Source organism: Monodelphis domestica, chromosome 2 (assembly GCF_027887165.1).
Source record: "Monodelphis domestica isolate mMonDom1 chromosome 2, mMonDom1.pri, whole genome shotgun sequence".
Taxonomy (NCBI): Eukaryota; Metazoa; Chordata; class Mammalia; order Didelphimorphia; family Didelphidae; genus Monodelphis; species Monodelphis domestica.
In genome coordinates this window covers 269,573,601-269,587,558 of record NC_077228.1, presented here as the reverse complement: position 1 = coordinate 269,587,558, position 13,958 = coordinate 269,573,601, and the positions used below count along the sequence as shown (strand labels likewise).

Genomic DNA, 13,958 nt, shown 5'->3' with positions numbered 1-13,958 from the left:
ATTACAACAAGGCAAGACAGCTTAGATTCTCTTCACCTAGTCCTGTGCCAACAAGCAGGAACTTCAGCTTTCCTCATAGAAATGATGCATGAAGGTATAGAGTGGGAGGATGGGGGTGGGTAAAAGGATGAATCACAGCTAGAAATAGAATTTGTTTTGCCCTTGTGGCACTTGTCGTCTCAGTCTCTTATCCCCCCTCTCCCCCAGTCTTACATCTTTGTTACAACAGATGACATTGTCTATGATTGCTTACTAGATGTGGGAGATTCATTGTTTTAATTTCAGTGCCAGATTCACCTGATATCATTGGTTACATATTATTGGTGTAATTGGTGTACAAAGGTTTTGGCCTCCAAACAGGTTATAACATGTTGGTCCCTTGATAATAAGTCATTCTTTCCTGTTCATGCCACAAACTAAAAGTTAACTATTGAATGTTTACCTGATTGGTCTAGAGCTGCCAGAAGATTCTCTTTCTGTGTTTATTCTGTTACTAGATTCAGAACCAGCTATCATTGCTTGTATTGCTACTAAACAGATTAGACCTACTATTCCTGAATTGGATTGGGCTAAATCCTCTAATAATGTGAGACTTTTCAAATCAGCTGTACCTGTTACTATTTTTTAAATTTTATTTATTTAGTTAATTACTTTAGAATATTTTTCCATGATTACATGACTCATGTTTTTTCCTTCCCCTCCTCGCTCCCCACTCCCAGAGTCAATGAGCAATTCCACTGGGTTTTACATGTATCATTGTTCAAAACCTATTTCCATATTATTACTATTTGCAATAGTGTGATCATTTAAAGTCAACATCCCCAATCATATCCCCATCAAACCATTTAATTGATCATGTGTTTTCCTTCTGTGTTTCTACTCCCACAGTTCTTCCTCTGGATGTGGATAGCATTCTTTCTCATAAGTCCCTCAGAATTGTCCTAGATCATTGCACTGCTGCTAGTAGAGAAGTTCATGATATTTGATTGTGCCATTGGGTATCAGTCTCTGTTGTACTTGTTACTACTGAAGTAAAGGGTGATCCTCTTCTCACTAAGCCATAATATTCATTGTACAAAGAAACTATAGAAGAAATTGAACCTATAATTAATGCAGTAATTGATCAAGGGATTTTAATTGGCATATAACACTTCCATACCCTCTGTTAAGAAACCCAAACCAGGTCCTGATGGTAAACTTGTATATTTTTGTATAAGACCTTTGTGCTATTAATTCTTATGTTATTCCTCTCAGACATCTAGTAGTTCTCAATCTGGCTACATTGTCTCACCATTCCATGTATAGCCAAATGCTTTACCATAATTGATTCATGTTTAGCCTTTTTCAGTGTTCTGATAAGTGAATCTGTATTCCACCTGGAAAAGGACTAATTAAACCTGTTCAAGAGTTCCTCAGGGGTATGTAGTAAGTCCAGCTCTTTTCTCTCAAATTCAGAAACTAGACTTATCTTTAATTTCCTTTCAAGGCTCTATGCTAGTACAAGATGTTGATGATTTATTATTAGTCTCTCCTGATGATGAGATTTGTGAAAAGGACAGCATTCACCTGTTATTACAATTTATGAAAGAGGTCATAAGATTTCTAAATGTAAAGTCTAATGATGTCTCCCTTCAGTTGAATATTTAGGTTTTCTTTTTATCATAAAACTCCAACAAGGGTCACCAAAGCATGTTCAAACCATATAGAGGTTGGAAAACCTGAAGACTAAGGAACTACTACATGCCACCTTAGGCAGCATGGATTACTGTTCTCAATGGAACCCAGCATTGGTGAGATTGTTAAACCATTAACTGTTATAACTAAAGACTCTGTTCCAGAATCTTTGGCTTTGCAGCCTGAATACCTGACAGACACTCTCAAAAAGTCTCTCCTCCCAAGATGTGCTTTGGGCCTCTCAGACTAAGTCTTTTTTCCTCTTTGCCATGAGCAGAAGAATGTAGCATACAGGGTATTCTCCCAGAACTTGGGCCATCCCTTCACCCCTGCCAGCTATATGTCATCACCTTGAGGTACCTCCATGCCTTTGGGCTATGGCAGCTGCTGCTCTAATGGTAGACAAGGCTTGTGATCTGGTCCTAGGCTTTCAGTTCATTGTGCTGTGCCTTTATGAGATGGAAGCCTTATTGCTGAGACACGGGATCCAGGCTTTCTCTGAGGAGAGATCTGCTAGACACAAAGAAAATGTTACCATTAAAAGGTGTTCTGTCCTTAATCCTGCCTCACTCCTACCAGAGATTACTTTGTCAGATGATGATGTATTTCTTTTATATGGTTGCAGCCTTGTTGTTAATATGGCTGAAAGACTTCAACAAGACCTCACTGATGATGCTCCACTTGCTGATCCAGATTTGACACTCTATACTGAAGGCTTCTCCTTTATGAGGGATAGGGTCCATTACATCGGTGCTTCAGTGGTATCTGATTGAGACCTTTTCTAGTCTGTTTTTCTACCATTTCATCACCTCAGGACCCATGCACTTGAATTCATTGCTCTCACAGGCAGTAAAAATCTCTGGTTGCAACAAGGTTTTCTTAAATCCTCTAGAAAAACTACAGCAAACATTGACCTTATCTGTGATCTCCTGGAAGCTATTGAGCTTCCTAGCTTGCTCTCTCTCTGTCATTCATTGCACAGTCCATACTGGAGACACTGATCCAGTGTTTCTTGGCAAAGAGTCAGCTGACATGACAGCTAAGGCTGCTGTTATCAATAGCCCTGCTTTTTTACTCTACCCATACAACTCTTTTCACTGAAGAAGGAACATTGCACCTCCTCAAGAATAAAGTCAATTCCCTTATCTACAGTGAGAAAGAAGTTGAGTCCTGGAAGACAAAGTTTAATGCAAAGTAAGTACCTGGGGTTTGGATCACAAAAACTGGTAAGCCTCTTCTCCCTAAGAAATTTTATCACCAAATTTATCTTTCAGCACATAAAATGGGGCATTTTGGTACTCAGGGAATGGTGGACACATTCAAACATGTTGGGGTTGACCCTGGTGGTATTTCCTCTGTTGTTAAACATATATATGCTTCTTGCCATACATATTGCCTTATAATCAACATGCCTTTAGAAAGGTGATATTTGGTGTTCACTCTTTAGCCTATACCTCATTTGAACATCTCCAAATTTATTATATAACATGCACAAATCAACTATTTCCAAGTATTGCCTTATTATTGTTGATCACCTTACAAGATGGGTTGAAGTTTTCCCCATTTCTAGGGTTACATCAGCCTTTGTTATTAAGATCTTACTTTAAAAAATTATTCTTAGATTTGGACCTTCAGCTTTTATTGATTCTGATAGAAGGACTCATTCTATAGATTCAACTCTGACCCTAGGTTCATTCCTCTCTCAGTGTGAAAACTATCAATATCCCATATCACCTTCAGAGTTCAGGTCAAGCTGAGAGAATGAATAGAGAACTTAAAACTATGATTGGTTAAAGGAGCACTTTTCATTGCATGATTTCCAGACAGGTGACACTGTCTACATTAAAAATGTTCACAGGACTGGAGACACTCAGCTGTTCTGGGAGGAACTATTCTCAATACTGCTGACAATCCCAACTGCCCATTAATGTGGAAGGAAAAAACTTGTATTCAGGGCTCTCATGCTAAGATTGCTCAGGTTCCAAAAAGGGGACAAGATAAAGAGGATGCTTTATAAGTTCCCTGTGTTCTGTCTCCATTGTTTCCTAGCTTTAGATCAAGCTGTGTCCTTTTCAAGGAAGAGTGTTGTATCAAATTCTACCCACTGCACTACTATACCAGGGCAGTGTGCTCTCTTTTATATACTTGACATGCTAGGATTTACATTTATTATGTATGGAACAACACTGTTTAAGAATAACTAAAGGCCACTGAGGTGAATAGAGGCAAATTTATCTTTCTCATGAGAAAGGGCACATGCCCAAGTATGGCAAGTGTGCCCTGGCAGCAGATGCAGTTGCCTATATGATCATCCCCCACCTCTCTCTTAGTTTACCACTGACTGGTTACTATGGGCTCACATTCTTGGTACAAAGTTCTGACCCAATACATTTTATTCCTTATAGGCCAAGTAGGATGTCTACTCAGTAAAACTTAGGCTAGCTTAGAGTGACATGGCTTTGGGGAAAAGTATATGTTCCTTAGGAAATATGAAACTTAAGTGCTTACTTCTGCATTTTGAGAAAAGTTCATCATTTTGTATATTAGTTCCCTCCCACCCATAATCAGAGAGTGATGACTGCTCTTGCCTTTGCACCACTTATTATATGTCAGACCTTACCAGATCCAGATGAGGGCAAGATCTTTGACTCAAAATCAGGCTTCCAGGGCAATCTTGGAGACTTGTCAGCAGATGTGGGCCTGATCCATGACCTAGATTTGGGCATGGACCTTGATGTAGGCCACAATTCAGTAACTTTGTAAGAAACAGGATGATGATTCTTATACATGCACCCTACTGGTTCAATTTGTGGCTACCAGTGGTAAGACTATCTCTTCTAAAAGTAATATGCGTGTTGAAAGTAAGGTTATTAAGATCACTAACACTAAAAACAGTCACGACCATACCTAAGATGAAGTAACCAAAGTTTAATTATCAGAGCACAAAGCATCATAGGTCTGCAACTCAGAGAGGCAGGTTAAGGAATCACCCAATTATAGTAGCAAAAATAACTATCTCTGAAAATCAGTTGAATACAGAGGCAACCAAAGAAAGTGGATTCCTTCAGGGATGGATGGAAAATCATTTCATCTGCTCTTCAATTAGTCTTGGACAGGATCCTTGGAGAACGTGTACATTGGCAATAAATTTCACTTGAATGGTTGATGTAGAAGCAACAAGACTGATTAATAATAGCACATGCTCCACCTTGTGTTCTATAATAAGGTCAAGGAATAGCCAGACTAGAGAACAACTTGTACAAGAAAGTTTGTCTCAATTTGCAGATTTTGTTTATCACTTTTGCTGTGTGATTTTCTCATATTAATATATTGAAGTACCATCTTTAAACCACCTCATTTATTTTATCTGTTCACTGGGATAATTATTTCTTAAGTATGATACTTCATTAATTTTTCCCAACATATTAGCTCTTTGACTGCAGTTTTTAGCAATCTTTCTGGCTTGACTGCATTTTCCCTGTTAGAAATCTTTCAAGGTAACAAAATCTACAAATAACACTAAAAAGGGCACAAAACAAAGATTTTCTTACAATAATGATATAGCCAAATTAACCAAAACAAATGATCACATACTTGCTAGCTTTAACTTTTTCAGTTTGAAAAAATGAAATAACCAAATTTAGCTAAAATAAATTATCAGCTGACTTTATTACAGAACAGAATTAAGTCTGACTGCAAGGAGTGGAGCTGATCCTCTACCTTGTAGCTTTCTACTTTCATTTTACTTAAGCATTCTTTTAACCAAAGTCAGATTATTTGTGGCTTCTCTTTTAACTGCTTCTAACTGCCATTGTTAAAAAGCAACCCATTTGGGGCAGTTTGATTTTCTTTCCTGACTGAGTTTCCTTCCCTCTTATAAAATGAATTCAATTAAAGGACAGAATAATTGTTTCCTTTTTAAGTCCTGCAAGTTGAACTTTTCCCAATTAAAAGGGTTTCATGGGATAAAAGGAATGAAGGAGCTTGTTCCATAATTAAGGTCAGAGAAGGGCACAGTGGCAGTCTGCCAAGACCCCAAAGATGGAAAACGTGGGGGTTAGAAGAAAAACCCAGGTATAGTGGCAGAATGAGTCCTGCTAGGCCTCAAAATGAGCACAGAAGCAGAATGAAGCTTGCTGAGGCCCCAAACTCAAGGTTCCCATAGGATAGTGATGGCGAACCTTTTAGAGACAGAGTGCCAGGCCCCACACCCACCCAGAGGCCATGTGCTATGGCCTTACCCTGCATTGAATGCAGGGTGGACCTACTCCCCCTTACTCCATGCAGAGAAAAAAGCACTCCCATTGGACTGCTGGGCAGAGGAGGAGGGGCTGTCATTAGGTACAGTGGAGAAGAGAGCAGCTCCACCAGAGTCTCTTTCTAAAAATGAACTGGGGGGTGGGGGACAGCAGCTGCATGCACAGAGAGGGTTCTGTGAGCCACCTTTGGCACCTGTGCCATAGGTTCACCATCACTGCCATAGGGTGTCCCCACCAATAGGAACCTGCCTGTGCTGAAGTTACCCAGTTACCTGGGAGGTAAATTGGGCTAAGTTCTGAAGTTTAAGAGAAAGATTTCTGAGAGTTCATAAGGAAATGTATCCGTATTGGTGGAATATGAGACTATAAAAACCTCCTGAAGGAGGAAGAGTTAACCACCTATATTATCTGCTACATAGTCTCTCCTAAACTTCCTATGCCAGTATGAGCCTACATTCTGAATAACATGTTTCCCCATAGTCTCAGTGTGATTAGAAACAGAAACAGGGAGTATTTAGGCAGCTGATACCACAAATATAGTACCAGTTTTCAGGAAGGGTACTATATGCCTTAGTGCCAAAGACAAAGAATTGACCTGAGATGATTAGTATCCATAGAGAACTAGAATCAAAATGCAATTGGTTACTGAGTGTATTATGGCTATAAATAAAAGGAGTATAGGTGCATTATGCTATTCTTTATATTAAACAGAATTGGGGGGGGTGCGCTGTAAATGGGCACCTAAACCAGCTGGACCAGATTAATTGCCCTAGAAGGCCTCCAGATGTTTTGAGGGTTGGAGATGTCTCAGAAATGCAGGATTAGGACCAAACATGAAATTAAGTATGTAGTGTGTATTTTGCAACTCTGAGTCTCACACTGGAGAGTATGCAAAACTCTGGCCTGTGATTTCTTTTCTCACAGTAAAGCCAGATCTTTGCCCAGGTATCCCAGTCTCTTTTCTTTCTGTTTCTGATATGGACAATGTCATCCATAAGCTGAAGGAAGAGGGCTGACTTGGAAAATGAGACCTCCTTTCCCTTAATATTATCAGATAGGGACTTCAAACTAAGAAAAAAGGACATGATTTAAAATTCTTTACAATTATTAATGCAAACTTATATGTAAAAATCTTCATCCAACTTTGGAAATGTATTATGAAAACACTCTCTGGCCTATATTTCCCATTAAAAACATTTGGAAACCAATTGTATGTGTGTGTCTATCTCTTAGTTTTTAGACTTCTAACAGTCTAATCTTGTTGCTTTATTAAAGTTAATTTAAAAACCTTTACAACTTTGTCTTATCCTCTTCTTTTTTTGAGGAAACAACTTATTTTCCACAAATGTTCTTTGAAGAAATTAGTTATTTTAAGGATTAATATATACATTATACAGAAATATATAACTATTAGCAAGTGGCAAACCCATTAACTCATTTACTTAGTTGCTTAGAATATGGAACTGACCCCAACTTTGTATTAAAATAGTAAGATTTTTTTCTATTTGCATCCTATTATAGAAACTCAGATGTTTTAGTATAACTCTATTAATTAATAGATTTGGTATTGTAACAGCAAAACTTCCACTGGCCATTTGCCCTGATTATAGAAATTTTCTATGAAAAAAGAAACACAGATAAGAGGAAGGGGGATCTTTCCCCCAAATCTTCAAAAAATTATATCATAAACTAATCAAAGACTAAAATTGTAAGTCCTCTACTATGAATTTCCAAACTTGCATCTGAATGTTTTTATAAATGCTGAAATGCTTTAGTGAGTTCTGAAGTCATTCACTATAGAATTTAGAGAAAATTGAGACCAGAACTGTGAAAGTTGCAGAAAAGAACATTTACATCTCTTCTTGCACCTTACTTAGAAAGTAACAGATTTATTGTATTGTTTTGTTTTGTTGGGGGGGGAGGGTCAGTAATTTCACTGATTAAACAGAATCTAAATTAAATTGATAGTAGTATCAGTAACATTCCAAAGTGAAGGGAAAAAATCTGTATTTTTATATATCTTCTCCACTGTACCTAATGACATATATATATATATAAAATAATATCTGTACCACTTAAGAGCTGCCTATTAACTCTTTCCTATTCATGAAAAAGAGAAAACTTCATGGAAATCAGGGAACTAAAAAGTAAATGAGTTATATTAGAAGGGTACATCTAATTAGGTGCCTGCGAGTTTTATAAATTAAATACAAATCAATTTAGGAAGTAATTTTTAAACCAGTGTATATATTTTGAAATTGGAAATCTTGGTATAAATTATATTGGACTTCTCAATTCTGGAATGGATATTAATTGAAATAGGTTAAAAAATATTTTTATTCTAGTAACAAATCTATATATGTTTTCCAATGTTACATGATTCATGTTGTCTCCCTCCCCTCTTCTTTCCCCTCTTTCGCAGTTGACAAGCAATTCCACTGAGTTTCCCATGTAGAGTATTATCACTCAAAGCCTATTTTCATATTGTTCATTTTTGTAATAAAGTAATCTTTTAAAACCCAAAGTCCAAATCATATACCCAAATAAACAAGTGATGAATCATGTTTTCTTCTGCATTTCTGCTCCAATAGTTCTTTCTCTAGATGTGGATAGCATTCTTTTCATAAGTTCCTCTGAATTGTCCTGAATCATTTTATTGTTGTCAGTAGCAAAGCAAAATTTGATCATCCCAAAATGTTTCAATTTCTGTGTACAATGTTCTCCCAGTTCTGCTCATTTCACTCCACATTAGTTCATGTAGGTCCGTCCAGGTCTTATAGAAATCAACCGTTTCATCATTTCTTATAGCACAATAGCATTCCAACATCATCATCATATACCACAATTTGTTTAGCCATTCCCCACATGAGGGATATCCCCATAGTAATTGAAATCGGTTTTAAATAACTTCAAATCAATAAGGAAACACCAGTTCTTTTTATAACAAGTGAGATGAGAAGAATCATTTGTATCTTCAGCTCTTAGCACAGTGCCTGCCATATAGTGGGTACTTAATAAATTAGTTCCTTCAGAAGCCTCCATTTTTTGAAGATGGCCAAGTCAGCCTTCCTTCCATAACTCTCCTACCCCTCTTCCTGACTTTCTGGACTTCAAAACCATGCCATCATTTCATTCCCCAAAGTTCCCTCCCAACACCTTGCTTTTGCATATGGTCTTCCCTCATTAGAACCAATCAATGAGTCAATAAGCATTTAAGCAGCACCTACTATATGCCAGACACTATGCTAAATGCTGATTAAAAAAAAAAGATACAAAAGACTGCCCTCACAGAGCTTACAGGCAATATGCAAAGAAATATATACAAAGCAAGCTATACAGGATAAATAGGAAATAATTAACAAAGGGAAGACACTAGAATTAAGAGGGTTTGGGGAAGACTTTTGGTAGAAGCCTATGGTAGAAGCAGGATGTTAGTTTGGGCTTAAAGGAAGTTAGGGAAGTCAGTAGACAAAGTAGAGAAAAGACAACATTCTGGGTATGGAGGCCACCCAGAGAAAAAGCAGGAGCCAAATGATGAAGGATCTATTTGTAGAATAGCCAGGAGGTCAGTGTCACTAGACTGGGAGAGTATGTGTTGGGGAAAAAGGTGTAAGAAGACTGGAAAGGTTGGAAAGGGCTAGGTTATGAAGAGCTATCAACACCAAATAGAGTATTTTATATTTGATCCTGAAGGTGATATGGAATTTACTGAATTTGTTAAAACTTGAGTTTATTGAGAAGGGAGGCATGACATAATCAGATCACTGCTTTAGGGAAAATCATTTTGGTTGAATGGAGAATGGATTAGTGGAGAGAAACCTGAGGCCAGCAGACCCACTAGTAGGCTTTGCAACAGTCTAGACATGAAGTGATATGGGTATATGAAGGGAGTTATTGAGGGGACTTTGACAATGAGGACAGAATTGAAACTGGTGCCCCCTGTAGTCAGCAGGAAAGCCAGCAATTAGGATAGAGGACGAGGCAGGAGGCAGGCCAATGTCCTTGGGTGGCATGCAGGCTAAGGAGGAAGAGTGGCAGTTGACTCACAAGGTGTGACGTGTGAGAGTTAGTGGGCAGAAAGTTTGATAAACTGAGGTCAGAGCACATTTCACTCTCTCTTTTACTTCTGTATTGAGGCTGACTCCAGTACTGCCTGCATTACTGCTGTGGCATATAGGACGAAAGCCAGTTAAATTGAGGCTATATATTAGTCCTTTCTTTAGGAATGATCTATTTCCTTGATCTCCCATCCTCTCCTTTCTAATTAATAAGATATTAAAACCTACAGCCAGTCTTCCCATTTTTAATCTTTATAAGGGCCCATACCAGAGTGGTGGCAATTGTCTTCCTGCCTGCCTTCCTTCTATCCAAACCAAGTGCATATAAGTCTGCCTCTGCCACAGTTGTCCCTTCTCCTAAGGGGGAAAAAACAAGTGCTCTCAAAATATAGATCCATTCCACTGAACATTGCTTTATCTCCTCAAAGGTTAAAAGAGTGACCCATTTACTTTTATAGAAGGGCAGCTGATTCTCAGTTGACCAATCAGGAGATAGTCACAAGCTTTGAAAAACAGTCAATGTGGCGGTGGTAGGGGTGGCCTTCAGACCCTGGACATTTGAGGCTGTTTGCATATCAGAATGAAAGACTTCTAATTTCCTGGAGGTCTGGCAGATGCAGTCAGACTTGAGAATCAGTAAGTTCTGGGCCAAACCTATGGGTAAATCACATGATCTTGCTAGACCTATTTTTTCATCTGTAAAGTGGAGATAGTCATTGTCTTAAAGACTTATGGAATTGCTCAAATGTAAGGGCAACACCCTTTTCATGGCTACTTCCCCAATTCTTACTTGCATTAGCCAGTTGGGTTCCCAGAGAGGAGTCGTCTACTATTTTCAGGATCTTGGGAGTGGGTTTCTACTACTATGGCTCTGTAATACCTACTGATATACTCCTTAGTGATAATCAGCTAATGTCCTCAAATACCTTTTCAAATGATGGTATAGTTGGATGGTTGGTAGTACCGCAAGAATGGAGTAGTTGGGGAAAAAAATCTTCCCTCCTTGAGTCTGAATAAATACCCCAACAAATACACACATAGGGATGATGGAAAGAGTGGGCATAAGGGTAATATACAAAGGTTGGGAGGCATACATGGCAAAGGGGTAATAATCTCTGGTTAGTGAAGTTTGGTTCTTCCTTAGAAGAATCTGCATGTAGCACTCTTTAGGTATAGCATAGGCTAGGCTCTGAGGTTCAGTGATTTGTGCTTATAGGTAGTCATTTCTTTCTGCCATGAGGTTCATGGTCTTTGATATCCTCTAGTTATGTAGACTGTGTGCTCCTGGTCCAGTCTCTCTGATTTCAACTGGATGAACTCTACTACTGACCCAATAACATCTTTGCAATATTATGGTCCACAGAGAGAAATACCCTCTAACAAGCTTGGATCAAACTTGAATCCTTAGGATTGTAGCTCTTCTGCCACTAGGATCTCAGATGTATTTTTTATTTTTATCCTTTCTTTTGAACACAAATGTTTCCTATGTGGTGTCATTTGTCTTCATCTAAGTCCTAAAATTCTTTCAAAGTGATTAATACTTAGTTTTACACTTGTGATGGAATCATTCAGTCTAATAGCCTACTCTATTATTACATTAATGAAATGGTGTGGGACCCCCCCCCCCATTGTGATCGGACTTGAGTTCTCTTCAAAAGAATTTGTCACTCAAGCTCTGTTCATCTCAGCTTTTGTTGGGATTAGCAGGGAGATGTAGTCCAGAGGCTAGTAGTGGAAGTAGAGTTCTGGGAGTAGTGGGGGGATAGAATTTTATAGAGAAAAATCAAGGTTCCTCTGCCCCTTCCACAGGGCTGGGTTTAAGGAGATGGACAGGGACGCCTGGGTAGCTCTACACAGGTGTTAACTAATGTTATTTCTCCAGTCAGCTGTTCATTAGAGGGAGCCAGGTGTCCTGATAACCCCTAGCTCTTGATAATGTGCTAAGGCCCAGATAAGGGCCCTCACCCCAGAAATCTGTCCAATGCCATTTGGTACCTGACTCAGGGATCCCAGCCCTCTCACTAACTCAAGTAAATCACTTTAATAACTTTAAAGGGCTATATGTTAAGTTATTATAGTTATTATTTCTGTCTCTGGAGAATTAGGTCACAGAGGGCAGATGCAGCAAGAAAATTCCTTCCCCCCTAAATTACCACTAATCCAACTAGTGCTGACCTAGTATCTCCATCCCATCAAACTTGATCTGCTCAGCTGTTAGGCTTTCCAGTCAGGATGGCAGAGGAGGAGGAGGGTGATAGGGATGAAGATGATGTATTTTTGGCATTTGCCCAGGGTCCGGCTCCTCCCAGGGGTCCCATTCTTCGGGCCCTGGACAAGGCCTTTTTCATTTTTCTTGCTCTCTTCCTAGCAGTGCTGATGCTAGAGGCTGCCTACAAGCTGCTATGGCCAATACCTTGGGCAAACCTTTGGGGTTGGTTGCTTGGAACACCTCAAAAAGAAGAAGAACTGGAGCTGTAATCACTGACTGCCTCCTCCCTCTCAACTAAGGTAAAAAACATGCCAAGAGATAAAGATGGACATGGGAATGAGATGAATTATAAAGAATCTCTTGGGGGAGGGGGGACCCCTCATGGAAATCTAGATAATAATAACTATTACTTATTTCCAAAATGCTTTGCAAAAATTATCTCATTTGTTCCTGATTATACACCTAGGGAACTCTAGTAGGTTCTATTATAGTCCCTTTTTTATGAAGGAGTCAGGCAGAGGTAAAGTAATTTGCCCAAGGTCACCCAGCTAATAAATATCTAGGGCAGGATTTTAACTCAGGTTTTCCTGATTTCAAACCTACTTGGAAACATAGCTGCCTTCCTCCTATTTTACAGAAGAGAAGAATAAGGCCAAGAGAGGGATATTTGGCCATGTTACCGGCAGAAAACTAAAAGAGCCAGCCTGGAACCCCAAGCCTCCTGAATACTATTCCCGGGCTCTTCCAATGTTAGGTCAGCTGAAGATGGGCAAGAACTATTCGGGAGAAGGAAGAGGGAAGAGAATACCAAACTGGGGGAAAGAGAGTAAGAAGGGGGAAAAGAAAGTAATCCAGTCTTGTTAATCCTACTTTCTCCCCCCAGGGACCAGAACCTGCCCCAGGACCAGCCTTGTACTATCTCCTTATCTTTCCTCTCACTCTAATAAAGCTTGGGATCAGAAAGAAGCATCAGGCTCCCCTTCTTTCCTCTTTCCTCCCTTCCTAGGCCGTAACGCCCCAGGCCCGACTCCGAAGTGGACTAGAGAGGAGGCTACAGGCCTTTTAGCACCGTTTCCAGTCGAGGACTTTGAACACCGTCCCACACACCCCAAGTTCCCCATCCTCCATTTATCTTAGAATCCCACCGGTCACCCCCCACAAAACGGCCGCCTCGAGGAGCCTAGGGCCGAAGAAGTGAGAGTCGGAGCCGATGCCCCTAGCCCGACAGGAGGTGAGAGGGCATGCCTCCCCGCGCCCTGGAGGCCGCCATCTTGCCGTACGGTAGGCAAAGCCCTGTGCAGGACCAGAGGACCTGCTCTCCCTTCGGCCGTCACTTGGTTGCCACGGTAACCTTTAAGGACAGAGACGATTAGTCAGCTCTTCGTACTTCGGTGACCCAAAGGTTCGAACCTGGTATTATTTACATAAGGCTTTCCTCATTGATGGAAGGGTTGGTTACTTACGTGCACACATTCCGTATGTATGAAAATAATTTCGTCTTGTGAATCACTAGCGGCTGGAGCGATTCTTGGCGGATGCTAGACTGAGAAACGGCCTGGAAGGTCGGAGTGACCGGGGCACGAAGTCACAAGCGGAGTCAGGGTCAGATATCAATAAGCCTTGAAAGAAAACTTTCGTTTCTCTTCGTAGTATATGCCCCGAGCTTTCTTGGGATCTCACCGCCAGCCTAATTTAGTTCATCAATATTCAATATAGATTGGATTGTTCCCACCCACCCCAAAGTGGATCGGTGTGTCC

General features: G+C 39.9%; 1 long non-coding RNA gene across 2 annotated transcripts; it reads right to left on the bottom strand.

Annotated features, from left to right (window-relative positions):
• Nucleotides 1–253: 253 nt before the first annotated feature.
• Nucleotides 254–13,803, bottom strand: LOC103101318 (uncharacterized). Of its 2 annotated transcripts, none has more exons than XR_008916507.1 (2): nucleotides 13,664–13,803; nucleotides 254–13,551 (listed from the first exon to the last, which is right to left on the bottom strand). It is a non-coding gene; the product is annotated as an uncharacterized LOC103101318 (long non-coding RNA). The 2 variants fall into 2 exon arrangements; XR_008916508.1 differs by having other exon boundaries at nucleotides 254–2,184; nucleotides 13,664–13,797.
• Nucleotides 13,804–13,958: the final 155 nt, after the last annotated feature.